Source organism: Carex rostrata, chromosome 16 (assembly GCF_964058835.1).
Source record: "Carex rostrata chromosome 16, lpCarRost1.2, whole genome shotgun sequence".
Classification (NCBI taxonomy): Eukaryota; Viridiplantae; Streptophyta; class Magnoliopsida; order Poales; family Cyperaceae; genus Carex; species Carex rostrata.
This window is the reverse complement of record NC_135933.1, coordinates 10,193,471-10,209,399: the sequence shown is the minus strand read 5'-3', so window position 1 is coordinate 10,209,399 and position 15,929 is coordinate 10,193,471. Positions and strand designations below refer to the sequence as shown.

Sequence of the window (15,929 nt, the reverse complement as noted above, 5' to 3'; positions counted from 1 at the left end):
CTTGGTATAAAAAAAAAGTATAATAACGAAACATGGGTATTGATTGAATTGTGTTTTTATTTACTATTTTATTTTAAAGATAATTTTCACTGAGGCCTCGCCATATATAGTCTTTAAATATGTTCCTATTGTATAAGTGTCCATATTACTGATACTTAGTAAGTCTAATTTTTGTTATGTACTAATTTTTTGTTCAAGAAGAACAAAAAATAATTTGAGTTTTTTCTTCTAAAAAAATTCTAAATCTAATAATTTGTATAGAGAAAAGTTACACTAACTCTAGTCTCCATAAATAGTGCAAAATTGTAATGATAAATTACGGAGTCTTCTTCGCGCGTAATGAAATGTTTCAAATTAAAAGCTCTAGTCTATATTAACTATATTTCTTGATGTTGTGTTTTTTTTTAATAATGAATTGAAATTAGAAGTTTGTTTTATGGACAAGTATATATCAGAAAGTGTTTGCTAGAGATTTAATAATAGTTTGGAAAATCCTTTGTAGACGTTATCTATTAAAATATATTTGCAAGTATATTTGATGACAATTATTAATAATAAAAAAATTTACAACTTCGTTATTCGCATAAAATCAATAATTTAGTAGATCCATTTGATCTATATATAAGCATTTTCAGTGCCTGTCATTAACAGTAAAATTTTATCCGATTTAATACATTATTTGTGAAAATCCTTACTGAAATTAAAAAAAAAAAATCTCAACGAAATTTATAAATGTGGGCTGAACATGTGACAAACGGATACATAGCTGGCATGTGACAAACGGATAGCATAATGTTGTTTCTTGTTCAACTTTTGAAATGGTTTTATTTATTCAATAAATAATATTATTTAAATTAAAATTAAAAAATAGTTGACATGTTTTTAATTATTCGGATGGAGGATGTGTATCAGATCGAATCAATTTGAAATTTAATTAATCCTCTACTCTAAAAAAACTTAAATTGTTTGATAGAAACCTAATATTTTCAAATTCGCTCAAAATTATTTTACAAATAATAAACACATTTACAATTTTATTTTCTAATTTAAGTAATAATTAATTTTATAAATATTAAGAGGAGGGATCCACTTACACCGTTTTTTAGTGACAGCGGATTATACCCTATATTTTCAAAGTCCAAACAGTCAATCCAAACTGTTCAACATGATAGATATATTAAAATGTGCTTGCAGATCAAATTTTACATTTTTTTTTATTTATTTTTACTATTTATTAAGATGGGTACAAAAATTTAATGGTTTGAAAACAACGATTTTATAAAATACTTAATAAATAGAAAAAAAAATATGTAAAATTTGAGCTGCAAGCATATTTTAATATATCTATCATGTTGAATAATTTGCATCGACTATTCGAACTTTAAAAACTTAAAAAATATAAAGTATAATATGACGTCACCAAAAACATTACAAGTAGATCCCTCCTCAAATATTAAATACATGCATGTAGTTCATTTTACCTATTTGCTTTTGCTATCCCCACGTCGCCAACCAATTATGCATCCATGAAAGCTGTTGGGCTCTCTCCCTGTTAAATTCCAATTTAAATTGTGCATGTAGCATGCGTCAGAATTACAAACGAGTAGATCTAAGATATTTTTGAAATCATAAAGAATTCTTGAGGAATTTAGTTTCAAATCTATTAAAATGATTTTAAACGATCAATTTAAATAGGTTTTATCGAGTTATGTATTTATATTAGGGCCGAGTCAGATGTCCAAAGAATGAGGGTCAAATTTAAATGTAAATTAATCATATAAAATTTTTGTACTGATCAATTTTATAGTATTATATAGAAAATTATATATGATTTCAAAAAATAAAAAATACAAGGGGTCAATTGATCCCATAGCTTCTTACTCTATCCGCCCCTGTTTACACAAAAATTATAAATTTTCGAATTAAATTAGTATAAAATCACGTTCAAAAAATGAATGTATGGAAAATAAATTATAATTCTTTTTTTAACAGCTTTATTTTATAATAAATTTAATTTATAATTTATAAAATGTTCATAAAAACATAGCATTTCTAAAGTAGATCTGTTTCAACGGTTTAGTTTAGAGTAAAATCATATGAGTATTGTAAAACTGACTCCCTTAACGTGAAAATTTTATGTAATTAATCATTATTGTGTGTTTGAACTGATGACTTGAAACCCCTGCAATCCGAATCCAGCCATCGAATTTTTTTCGAGAACACATCTCGAAACAATAGGATTTTCCTTACACGCATCTCGAAACAGTTCGACGGCTGAATTCGGATTGTTATTCACTGGTCCCAGATTTCAGCAGATTCTGATCCTTGTTTGAAAACAATTCAATAAATTTTGAAATTAAAGTTGCTAAAAATTTGGTTAACTTTTATATCTGACAATAGTTGATGAACCCTCTCTACCATGGTCGTTCATTAAAATTTTAAAACAGTGTTTATTGGTTGCATTGCGAATTGTGTATTAAATTAAAAGCATAAATCTTATTCAACGAAATCAAATCAGACATCAAATCGAATTACCGGAAGAAAGAAGAAAAAGGAAATAAAATAAAATAAAAGGTTAAATTTGCTTGCCTAAGGTGGGACCCACCATCTCAGAAAGACCTTTCTCCTTCTGTGTTTAGTGTTTACATCTACTGCCCAACTCATCACAATTTTTGTTCATCTTTCATAATTAAATAAAAAAAATTATAGAAAAAAATTGATTTTTTGTTTTTACAAAAAAAAGAAAAAGATTCGGTACTGCCCTTCTCACACGAAAATATAGAACAAAACAAACCAAAATATAAATCTCACCTAAAAAGATTAAAAAAAAGGTGTACCGTACGAATCGGTATCACCTCAGGTACATGAGGTGCAAGTGTTAAATCCAGACCGTTATTTTTACTTGGCATGAATCTCTACAGTCTTCATAGACACTGGAATGAATTTGATATATGCCAACACAAAGCCAATCCAAAAATCGTATTTTCCATGCAAAAGTGATTTAAAAGTTCCAACAATTTACATTTAACATTTTTTTCCTGTGAATAACTAAAAAAAAAAAAAAAAAAAAATTGAACCCAAATTGACTTGCGCTTTTTTTTTATTTTTTATATTGGGGGTATCTGTAAAGGCAATTACAAGAGAAATATTAAATTAGTGTTACGAAGTAGTGCTTATGCTTGTAGTACTATTTTTTTTAGAGAATTTACGCAATTTAGGAAACTTTAATGGGATAAATTAATGGCGGAGCCACAATCAATCAGATTAGGCAGTTTTATATATAATCGAATTGTTGATTAACTCTAAAGAAAATTTTGTCTATTTTTAAACTTAAATTATGATTGTCTGAAACCCGCTAGTTGCACCAATATTTTTTTTTGCTTAACCATGATAAAAAATTCTGGCTATGCGTATTAAATAATACCTAAATTTGAGTTTTCATTGCATGTATATATTTTGTTTAAGGGAAAATAAGTTTCATGCCACCCCAAAATTTCCCTTTTGCTATATACCACTTCAAATCACATTTATTAAGAAAATTGCCACAAATACCATATTATTATACATTTGTAATTAAAAATAAACATAATATGTTGAGTATTTTCGTATATTCCAAAAATACCCTCAATCCCTAACCCTTTCCTTTCCTTAATTGGTCCGATCAGAAATTTGTCTCCTCTCTTCATCTCTTTGTCTGCCAGTCGTCTCAACAAGCTTTATTCTCTGAAAGCCCATAAAAAAAAGAAAGAGAAATTTATATATATACCCATCATAACTTAGGATTAGGGTTCAAGTCTAGCAATGCTAATCTAGAATTATAGCAAACGATCTAGATTCTAATCAGATGATTCGGATGTAAACAGAAATATTTTGTTACCTCCGGAGATATGGAATTCAAGAGAGCTGCAGCCCTGCAGAATTTTTTTATTTATAGAAATATATTATATATTTTGTTGGGAATGAGACAGATGGAAATTTTGAAGATCAAGGCTATTTCGGTCAGTTCACTTATACTGTAAATTATTTATTTAAAATTATACATTAATATGGTATTTGTGGCAATTTTCTTAATAATGTGATTTGGAGTGACATTTAGCAAAAGAGAAATTTTTGAGTAGTATTTTTCTAAATTCACCATTTTGGATTGGAGTGACATGGAACTAATTTCCCCTTTGTTTAAAGGACTTTGAATCAAGCGTTATCCAAATCGGACTTAAACATCTGATCATCGTCAAAATTCACATTGACGGCTCAGATTGTACGAGGTTGAATATATTTATTGTCACACCCCGGCGGCCAGACTGGGCACGCGACATGACAGAATGACATTCTCGCATCCATCCGCCGTCCTGTCAACCTACGTCGCAACAGAAAGAAATAGAAACAATACGGAGTCAGCAACAAAGCCGAGTAACCTACATGCGATTTCCAGTATTCCAATCCATTAAAAGCAATTTCAGTATCTAGATCCCATATTCCAGTTATTTCCCAATTCAGTAGCCAATCAACCATACAAATCGAAAACACATATTATAAAGAAGTTTGATTACTTGTTAGCGATCAGTTCAAAAATCCAATTCAAGATACAATAGCTATTCGGAATCAACGCAACATAATCAGAATTTCAATCGAATATAAAATCAAATATCCACATATTTATCACAATATTTCCTTCATTTTTTTTTCTCTCTTCCATTCTCTGTTTCCATTTACCTTTATTTTTCGATTTTATTTGTTTATTTTTCTTTTTTCTTTACAAAAGCGAGAAAAGGAGGCCTTTTATAAGGGTTACGTGGATAGCCAAAACAAGCCGCGTGGCATGGGTGCCACGTTGGCCCTTTTCATTTTTTTTTTAATTTTAAACCTTGACTTTATCAAATATTACAAACAAGTATTAGAAAATTTGTAAAAATTTTCGGGTGTTACATTTATCAAAAGAAAAAAAAAATCTCCCACACAAATCTTAGCACATGTCAAACAATTTAGTTTTAACATTAGATAAAAGAATAGGATTAAAATGCCTCGTTGGTTTTGTGTTCCATCATACTCCAACATTATTATCTCTATTTTCAAAGTTAAAACAATCGATCCGAACAATTCAACATGATTTCCATATTAACATGTGCTCGGATACAAAATTTTATATTTTTTAAAATTGTTTTGCTATTTTTTAAGATAGATACAAAATTAATGTTCTTAGAATATTATGGATCATTAAAAAATAGTGATTTTTTTTTATCTCTCTAAACAATTAGTAAGAAATTTCTAAAAATTATAAAATATGTTATCCAAACTAGTGGATTGAATTCGGGTAGGGTACGGGTACCTCGGGTACGGGTAGGGCGGGTAGTCGGGTAGGCGGGTACGGGTAGGTCGGGTAGGGTTTTAAAAAAGTGTACCCTACCCGTTTCAAACCCGTGCCCGTCCCGGGTAACGGGTACCTCGGGTACGGGTAGTCGGGTAGGGCGGGTAGGGTACGGGTATTTTTATTTTTTTATTTTTTTTTTTAATACTGTTTTTTAGTTTTTTTTTTCTGTTTTTAATATTATTTTTTTCGGCGGCAAAATAATTTTGAATTTTGAATTTAAAAAAAACGGGTAAACGGGTAAAGGGTAATGGGTAAACGGGTAAAAGTACACGGGTAAAAGGGTAAAGTAGGTCGGGTAAACGGGTGCGGGTACGGGTAAAACGGGTGCGGGTAGACGGGTTTCGGGTACGGGTAAAACGGGTACGGGTTGGACGGGTTTTTTCCCGAATCATTGAGTCCAGTCCGTCTCAAACCCGTACCCGTGTACCCGTTTATCCGCCTATACCCGGGCACGGGTACGGGTACCTCGGGTAACGGGTACGGGTCGGGTAAAACGGGTCATACCCGTTCGGGTAAAAGCAAACCACTAATCCAAACACATTTCAATATGCAGATAATCATGTGATGTATTTATGTGTGAAACTGAACAACTTCACAAGTGATGTATTTATGTGTGAAGTTTATAAATTTTTACATAAAGTATAAGTCAAGCGGTCAAAGAATAATGAAAAATAAATAAATAGATTAATTCAAAAATTTATAGATTTAACATGTAAGAGCATTACTACTGAAATTAATTGATTTCTGCATTATAGATTTGTAGTTCAAAATCAATCCGATAAATCTTAATGCAAATCAAACTGTTCAGATCGAACATTAGACCAATACCATCAGACCACTCCACTCATTGTTTGAAGGACATTCAATAATACATGCATTTTACAATTTGGTGTTTCAGTTTTGATTTTTTTTGCCAACAAGTTAAATTTTACTCACCGATCTACTTTATAAATGACATACTTACATGAAAATTTTTAATTTTCGAATTAATTTAGTATAAAATCAAGCGGTATAAAGAAGAAAATTTATAAGTTAAATTTGATATATTTATTTATTACTTGATTTTATACTAAATTAGTTCAAAAGTATAATTATAAATTTTACATATAAACACATCATTCACCAAATAGATTAGTTTCAATAGTTTGAGTTTGCCGTGTGAAATAAATCCAACCAATTTTTGAGCTTAATAATATTTAATGGCGCACCTGTCTGTGTGCTATCAGTACTTTTATTTTTCTATTGCAAATAATCACATCAGTACGTTCAGAATCTTTGTAGCAATTACCAATAATAGAAATATTAAGGCTCCTATCAACATAAAATATTCATTAATATTTTATTAATTAGACAAAAAGAGTATTCAATGATCCACTTATAAACAGGATATGCTCAGGTGATATATATATATACTAACAATCCACTAAACTTAATTATCATATTCTCTTGCTAATTTACTATTATTTATATTTTCTACGTCATTAATTGAACTTTGAAAATGAATGAAAATCTTTGTGAGGGTGTCTTTTATTTTGATATTTAAAAAAAAAAGAATGTGCCTGAGGTGATCGTCGTAAAAAAAAATCAGAGTAAGAATGATAATAGAAACTACACAATGTAATTATGAAATATATATATATATATATATATGATGCCATAATAATGACCGTCTGAAGCTTTTATGGTATGTATATGATATGAAAAAGATGAATTTAAGACGATTATTATGTTTTTCTTAAAGCAATTATGCACCGAAATTTTTAGTTATACCATATTCCAAAAAAACAAATTAACCAAAAAACCACATTTTTTGGAGAATTATAAAAATACCGGGGCCACCAATTCAATCTGCAGTCCCATTTGGACAGGGCTGCAAATTTAATTGGAGGCCCTTCTAAAAATTCAAAAATATACTGTAATATAATGATATTTAGGGTTTTTGGAGGCCTCTAATTCAATCTGTGCTCTCTAAGAATAGTGCCGCAGATTGAATTGGCGGTCTGGATATTTTTGGAATTCCTCAATTTCAGAGATGTTTTTTTTATTAAATGATATTAATAAAAATTTCGGATACATAGCTGGCACGTGAGCTTACATTTATAAATTTTATTTTACAAACGATACACATTTTTACTGAATTCCGTTTGTTAGTGAAATAAAAGTGAGCTGATGTTGGTGGCTTGCTCTACACGCCAGATCAAATTAAATCGAATCCACATCATTTATAACAAATATTCTGTTTTTGAGATATCGCCATCTTTTGAGATCTTTTTCTGTAAATGGAAAGGAAATCTATTCTATATACTTAATAGTGATGGCGTGCTACAGTAAAATAAATAGTGTCTTCTTCCTCCGCTTGGAGCAGCTCTCGAATCTTGTCTCCTGTCCTTCAATCCCGAACTCTCTTTCCCAAATCGGACCAAATAACAACCCCTTTCCTCCACCGATCTGTCCAAAGGCCATGCTCTCCTCTCTCCGCGTTCTCTCTTCCTCCTCTCCGGTGGTCCCATCCTCTGCCTCCGCTCCACCGCCGCCTCCGAGCTCCCTTCACTCATCTCCTCCACAGTAGGTATCCTCTCTCTCTTTGAAAATGTTGGCAGGAACTGATCTCTCTCTCTCTCCATCTCTTAGAAATTAGTTCAGTTGTTAAGCTGATATTGATGTAGAACCGTATAAACCGGTCTATTTGTTAAGCTAGTCGAAATAATAGTCACGGTGGTAAGCGGTAACATTGCTGATATTGATATAAAAGCTTCCTATTAATGCCATGTTTATTTCTGTTTTTATTCTCTCCTTTTCACTTGATGCTCTTATCATTTTTCTCACTAAATCTCATTCAAAACTAGATAAAAACAACTTTCTCATATGAAAATTCTAAATTGAAGAAGATTTCATTGATATACTGACCTTAAGCCCTACATAGTTGATAGAGAAAAGGAATTCTGACATCATTAACAAAATTATAAAAAAAAGCTGTACTATGGTAATTATACATTCAATCTGGTATTATGCTCATTTCTGACATCATTAACAAAATTTCCATACAAACAGAGCTTGATCAGACGGTCGAACAGTTGAAGCAGGCATTAGTCGACCAGACCGGCATACCCTCTGATGAGCAATGTTTGATTCACACTGGTCGTATCCTCAGTAATCCTGATACGCTCAGGAGCTATGGTATGTTCATCTCTCCTTTTTGTTTCCTTAATTCTTGAATCTTGTACGAACCAAGATTTCATAATGAAGCAGTTTTTTTTTTTTGTTCTTTCTCTTTTGGTATCTTTTGGAAATCTTTGTTTTTCTTTCTCTCATTTACTAATGCATGATAAGTTTTTGTTATAATGGTGCTGAAAGCTGAAAATCACTATCAAAAGATCAAATATATCCTTGTAATTAATGGTCATTTACTTCTATATATCGGAATCTATATATCCTTGTTCGGCATTCCTAGTAATTATTGCAGAGAGCTGCAATTCTGGTTATATGGAACTTTTACTGAAAAAATAATATACAACTCTATAGATATCTTTCTTTTTTACTATGTAAACCAGAGCTAGGAGTTGTAATCAAGGTTAGTACAGAGGTTAAGAGGGATTGTAATATGCTATAAATAGCAGACAGAGACACTTGTAAATTCATTCAAAAAGGAAATACAAATTCCATTTCTCTTTCTAAAATCTTTTAGTTTGTTTCTCTCTTCATTTCCTTAATTCTTGAAAATCTTGAACGAACCAAGATTTCATAATGAAGCAGGGTTTTTTCGGGTAAAAATTTTAACGGAGTAGTTTTTGCTTCATGCAGCACACTAACCCTATGCAGCAATGTTTTTATTCTATAGTATGTGTGCTGCATGAAGCCAAAACTGATCTTTCTCTTTTTGGTATCTTCCGAAAATCTTTTGTTAATCTTGCATGCTGAATATCTCTTTAAACCTGTAATTTTGAACATGTTTTACTAATTGATTGTTCTTTCTCCTTGTGCAGAAATGGATCTAGATAAGGATATACACTTGTTTCGTATTGGACCAGCACATCCACTGGCTCTATGTCAAAAGAAAGCACTCCAACAACACCCACTGATCAGACCTATGAAGAGGGTCCATATAAAACCCATCCCGGGTTTATCAATAAAGTTGCCATAGCCAAACTAATGAAGAATATGCCCAATTTAAGTAATCTTGCAGATTTTCCAGATTCCTGGGCTGATTGGCTTGAAAGCCCAACTGTACTACATACCTTTTTATTACACCAGTTGCATGACACTGTGCGCAGGGAAAGTTTAAATGCTCAATCTGGTATCAACATCCAGTATGAGGTTCCAAAGGTGGAATGCATGTATTATGCTCAATCTGGTATTCCGCATGGAAGAGAGAAGTTGAATTATGGTATTATGCTCAGAATTTTGTTAATGATGTCATAATTCTAATAATACTACATACCTTAATGCATGTACATATGGTAATTATACAGTGTAGCATAGATTCACTTCTAGAAAAAAGCTGTAAAGCACATGTTGTTTCTTGAGAGTGTCACTAACAAGCAGAGAAGTATAAACAAATTGAATCTTCTTTAATTTGCAAAAATGTTAAATTTTATAAAATGAGAAAGCTAGAAATGTACAAATGGTGCAGATAACTACAATGTTTGTCAGGACGGGTTTGGAATAAGAATAATACACTTGGGGCTGCACCACTGTCTATATCAGGCCAGGGGTAAAAAGGTTTCCTTTGTTTGAACAATTTAAAAAATCTCTCATGATCTGTGCCTTGACTGTCCAGGTGAAAAGAGCTGAAAACAAGCACAACAACCAATTGAGGGGTGACATGTGCAGTTAACCTCTTCTGATTGAACAATATAGGGTAGGTGGGGTCTGGTCCCTTGCTAGCAACCTCCTTGATTCGTCTCTGTTGGAGAGTTTACCAATCTCCTTTGTTGAGCTAAAAATGAAGGCATCCATTGCACAATCAAGCAAAGTTGATGATGAGAGCAATTCAAAAGGTAAGAGACTTTCCATTGAATTTATACTATTTGATAGAGTTAGTTATTTGGAGATCTAGTCGACAGGACCAAAATTTCATAATATCACTGTACCAATTTTATGACATGATCTAATGTTATTATTTCAGATGCCTGCTATGTCATGTTTCACACTGTGCGTTGGGCCTGTACCATTGGGGTAAATATCCAATTTTTTCTTTTTTTTTCATTTTTTTTGCACCATGAATGTACTGCTTTTTTGTTATCCTGCTTTGAGGACCATACCAGCGTATATAACCTTAAGCAATGAAAAACACTGTCTAATTATCGATTTTTTAAAGGACATGCATAGAGAAGTACCAAAAATGATGAAATGTAAAACAAGCAGAATGGGTAGGTCAGATGAAATGTTTGAAACTTGAGAGGATAATTTTATTTTAATTTAACATTCAATTAGTGGACCTTTTCCTTCTGTTGCACATCTATTTATAACAATATTGTATTATTCCTACATTTTCAGAATCTCGAACATTCAATCTTAAACCTGGTATGATGTTGACTGGTCTGATGTGATTTTCTAATCTAATGATCTTGAATATTATTCTTTTGATTTCTGTTATTTACTAAAGCTTTACTTCTCTCGTCCTTCAGCTTAGTCATCGACACTCTCGCTAGCCCAACAATTCCAAAGGTCTACCTCTCTTCTCCTTCAGCATAGTCGTGTTCTCGCTGACCTTTACTTGCTCTATTGGTAAGATTTCTGAAATCTATTGTTGCATTTTTTTTTAATCAGCTGATTAGGATCATGGTTTACAATATTGCTTCCACAAGAGTCGCTTAGGCCAGTTGTTCACTACTGCTAGCAGTTGAACCATTGTGCAATTTTCTCTCCTCTATATTGCTATTCTATCTTAAGGTATTTTTGTTTCTTATTGTTTGCCTCTCTTATGTCGCCCAATTTAGGGTTTCATTGATTTTGCTCAAAATTTTTTTCTTCTCTTATGCTTTTTCCATGCGAGGTCATTCGCCTGCAAAGTTACAATTTCCAACTCTGTGCCTTGCCCTATTTGCAATTGGACCAGTTGGGTAGGTTAGGCCTTTTTATTTTGGGTTAATGGCGGTTCAAGAGGTCACTTAGGTAATTGTTTTTCTTTCATTTTCTTATGCACTTTATTCATTTATTGAAATTTCTTACTCCTTGCACATTAACTGTTCGTTGTAATACCCGATTCAATAGAGAGCCTACAGAACAAAGCAACAAAACATTGTAGACCACAATAGGAACACAAGGAAATGGAGCATAGGACTGCTATAAACAAATCAAACAAATGTTTTAATTTATTTCCCTTTTTTATTCTTATACTTAAAAAATAAAATATAGCCCACATAGGGGTTTATGTGTAACAAGTCTATACTGGGCAAGTCTATGTTAAACCAGATTAGACATATCTTTCATGACTAACTGAAGACTTTTTGAATTCGAAATAGGAAATGGCATACACTCTTTTCTTTGATACATGGAAAAGAAAGAACATCAACCAACTTCCTCCGTGACAATTCTCTTTCCAACAGGGGGGCAATCAGAAAGTTTATCTATTTAATAGACCACCAGAAAGCCATTTGATATCTGATCAAGTACAGCAAACTACAAGGTATGCTTGCTTATATTCATTTTGTTTAAAATACAACTCTCTGGTTTATTTCCCTTTCTTCACTCTTATGCTTTTCTTAAAATGAAAATAGGCCAAATAGGAATTTATGTTCTTACATGCACCAATTATTTATTTAAAAAAAAAAATGTGAACCAATTTCCTTCATGGCACTTTTCTTTTGACATTCGCTGAAATGAAATTTGATATTAATTGTAAAAACATAATGCTTTCTGTGAAATTTTTGTTGACAGAAATAACCTTCAAACTATGGTACCATTTTTACTTTGCATTTTGCTTAGCCAAAGCAATAGCAACACCATTAGCATAATGATATGATAGTTCACTATATTCGTACACACTTATTCAACATTTGTTGTACTTCCGCAACCAAGGCATAAAAAGGAAACAAACACATTTTATACAAATATTAAAAGCATGCTAAAATCCAAATATCCTGTTACATTACTTGCACTCTACAAAACAAACTAACACGTTTATTTCTCCATTTTACAGCAGTAAAAGGAGCAAAGCAAGAGAAGAAAGTGAATATTGTATCATCATACAAACAATTTCACATATTTTGTTAATTGGAAATATTGTTGTGTTCAAAACACTTGAAATCATTTTTGATAAAACATTGTACAAAATAGTTGTGTTTGGCAGTATAGTAACAAAAGTTAGCATGCTATCTCATAGCAATATAGCATAGTGCTTATCCATCTTCCAATTCCAAACACAACTGATAAGTTGATGTTAATTTATCTCAGGTAGCATAATAATCTAATACTTTGTGATATAGTTTTAGTTATATCTCAGTACAATTGTTCTCGCTTTCTAACTATCTTTTATTTTTCTTTTTCGCCTCAACACCCGATACCGAAGCAAAGCGAGGCATGCATCTAGTTAGTAAGATTTTTGAACAAATTCTGTTAAGTGTAGTTCAATTAGGTAAAAAAAAATTGGCTGGTACAGATACATTTCACAATCGGTTTTGCTTCCTTTTAGAACTAATTTGCTATTGGAATTTGTACTGATCCTTTTTATCTTATCTCTTTCCCATACTTCTCTTAGGTAATTAATATATTTTTTAAATATTTGTACTTGTTATAAAGGACATTGAGATTTCAGGTAAAGATAAAGTTTATGTTTTATATTTTTTTTTCAACAAATGCTAATTTTATAAATATTTTAATAACTTCTATAAATTTGTTTAATAGCTTGAACAACTAATCTTTTCAGTCTTCAATCTGAACCTATGACCATAGAGTAAGGTACATTATATTGTATTTCATTTACTAGTAATTAGAAATTATTACTGACTCAAAATTTTGGCACTTTTACATAGTATAAATCAATTTAAATTCAACAACTCAATTTAGATTATTTGCACCCTATGCTAAATAAATATCAGCCAATAAGTGATAAAACGAATAGAATTTGCTCTAATTGCACCGTATGATTCAAATATAAATTCAAGAAGCGATAAAACAAATGTAAATTCGACAACTCAATTTAGGTTGCACCCTATGATTCAATGTGATTAACTTCTAATTGCTCTAATTGCTATCCGTATGTTATACTAGGTGAAGAATTTGCCAATGTGAAGTTGATTACCTTGAATAGGCCTTGTCAATTGAATGTCATCTCTTCTCGAGTGGTACGTCCTTTGTATTAGTTTTAGTTTGCAAGTCGGGGAAGCATTTTTTTTTTCCCTTCAAGTCAAGTAAATATTTTTTTTCTGATTCAGCAGATTGCTCTTTTGGCTCAATATTTAAAAAAATGGGACAGAGATATGATGCGAAGTTGGTCATCTTCCAGGTATACATTGATTTGTAATTTTCTTGTATCATATAATTCTAGGTTACTCAAGTATCATTACTACATTAATTATATGCCATGTTGTTTACTTTTATTTACATTATTTCTATTGTATTAGATAGCTAAGGAATTACTGGCCTGTGTGCTTGCTTCCCATTAGATGTGCAGTTTCGTGCACCTGACCGGTAGAAGTCAGCTAAAGCTGACTTGACCGTGATTTGTTAGTTATTTCTGTTTTATCATCTCATGCAACTGAATTCACTTTTTGTTGTATTTTAATTAAAGGGTTTTTCTTGTGTCATTTTTAAGGAAGTTGAGGGAATATTTCAAGGGAGGAGTCCGCGGCACGTGAGCTGAGAAGCACAACTTGATTGCATTGATTTTAAAGGTAACTAAACTGCAAATCTGATTGGTTCGATTCAGGTATTCTTCTTGTCAGAGTTTATGAAAGGTACGTTTCAATTATTGTTATTTACTTTTTTGTACCTTCTTTCTATTGCATTAGATAGCTTAGGAATTGGTGGCCTGTGTGCTTGCTTCTCATTAGATGTGCAGTTTCGTGTACCTGAACGGTAGAAGTCACCTAAAGTTGACTTGGCCGTGACTTGTTAGTTATTTCTGTTTTATCATCCCATTCAACTGATTTCACTTTTTGTTGTATTTCAGTTTAAGGGCTTTTCTTGTAGAATTTTGAAGGAATCTGAGCGAGTATTCGAAGGGAGGAGTCCGCGGCAGCTGAGCTGAGAAGCACAACTTGATGGCATTGATTTTGAAGGTAACTAAACTGCAAATCTGTTTGGTTTGATTCAGGTATTCTTCTTTTCAGAGTTTATGAAAGGTACGTTTCAATTATTGTTGTTTACTTTTTTGTACCTTCTTTCTATTGCATTAGATAGCTTAAGAATTGGTGGCCTGTGTGCTTGCTTCTCATTAGATGTGCAGTTTCGTGTACCTGACCCGTAGAAGTCAACTAAAGTTGACTTGGCCGTGACTTTTTAGTTATTTTTATTTATCATCACATGCAATTGATTTCACTTTTTGTTGTATTTTAATTTAAGAGCATTTCTTGCAGAATTTTGAAGGAAGCAGAGGGAATATTTCAAGGGAGGAGTCCGCGGCACGTGAGATGAGAAGCACAACTTGATTGGATTGATTTTGAAGGTAACTAAACTGCAAATCTGTTTGGTTTGATTCAGGTATTCTTCTTGTTAGAGTTTATGAAAGGTACATTTCAATTATTTTTGTTTACTTTTTTGTACCTTCTTTCTATTGCATTAGATAGCTTAGGAATTGGTGGCCTGTGTGCTTGCTTCTCATTAGATTTGCAGTTTCGGGTACCTGACCCGTAGAAGTCAACTAAAGTTGACTTGGCCGTGACTTGTTAGTTATTTCTGTTTTATCATCCCATTCAACTGATTTCACGTTTTGTTGCATTTCAGTTTAAGGGCTTTTCTTGTGGAATTTTGAAGGAATCTGAGCGAGTATTGGAAATGTGGAGTCCGCGGCAGCTGAGCTGAGAAACACAACTTGATGGCATTAATTTTGAAGGTAACTAAACTGCAAATCTGTTTGGTTTGATTCAAGTATTCTTCTTGTCAGAGTTTATAAAAGGTACGTTTCAATTATTGTTGTTTACTTTTTTTTACCTTCTTTCTATTGCATTAGATATCTTAGGAATTGCTGGCCTGTGTGCTTGCTTCTCATTAGATATGCATTTTCGTGTACCTAACCCGTAGAAGTCAACTAAAGTTGACTTGGTCGTGACCTGTTAGTTATTTCTGTTTTATCATCCCACTCAACTGATTTCACTTTTTGTTGTATTTCAGTTTAAAGGCTTTTCTTGTGAAATTTTGAAAGAAGCTGAGCGAATATTTGAAAGGAGGAGTCCGCGGCAGCTGAGCTGAGAAGCACAACTTGATGGCATTGATTTTGAAAGTAACTAAACTGCAAATCTGTTTGGTTTAATTCAGATATTCTTCTATCCATATTTTATAAAAGGTACGTTTCAATTATTGTTGTTTATTTTTTTTTTACTTCTCTCTATTGCATTAGATAGCTGAGGAATTGCTGGCATGTGTGCTTCCTTCCCATTAGATGTGCAGTTTCGTGTACCTG

At 32.1% G+C, this 15,929-nt stretch overlaps 1 long non-coding RNA gene across 6 annotated transcripts; it reads left to right on the top strand.

Moving 5' to 3' along the window:
- Window positions 1-10,827: 10,827 nt before the first annotated feature.
- Window positions 10,828-14,202, top strand: LOC144567631 (uncharacterized). Of its 6 annotated transcripts, none has more exons than XR_013515468.1 (7): window positions 10,828-11,035; window positions 11,138-11,482; window positions 11,833-11,996; window positions 12,510-12,902; window positions 13,580-13,653; window positions 13,747-13,814; window positions 14,124-14,202. It is a non-coding gene; the product is annotated as an uncharacterized LOC144567631 (long non-coding RNA). The 6 variants fall into 6 exon arrangements; XR_013515469.1 differs by lacking the exon at window positions 14,124-14,202 and adding an exon at window positions 13,933-14,021; XR_013515466.1 differs by lacking the exon at window positions 14,124-14,202 and having other exon boundaries at window positions 11,138-11,260; window positions 11,364-11,482; window positions 13,747-13,888.
- The last annotated feature ends 1,727 nt before the right edge of the window (window positions 14,203-15,929 follow it).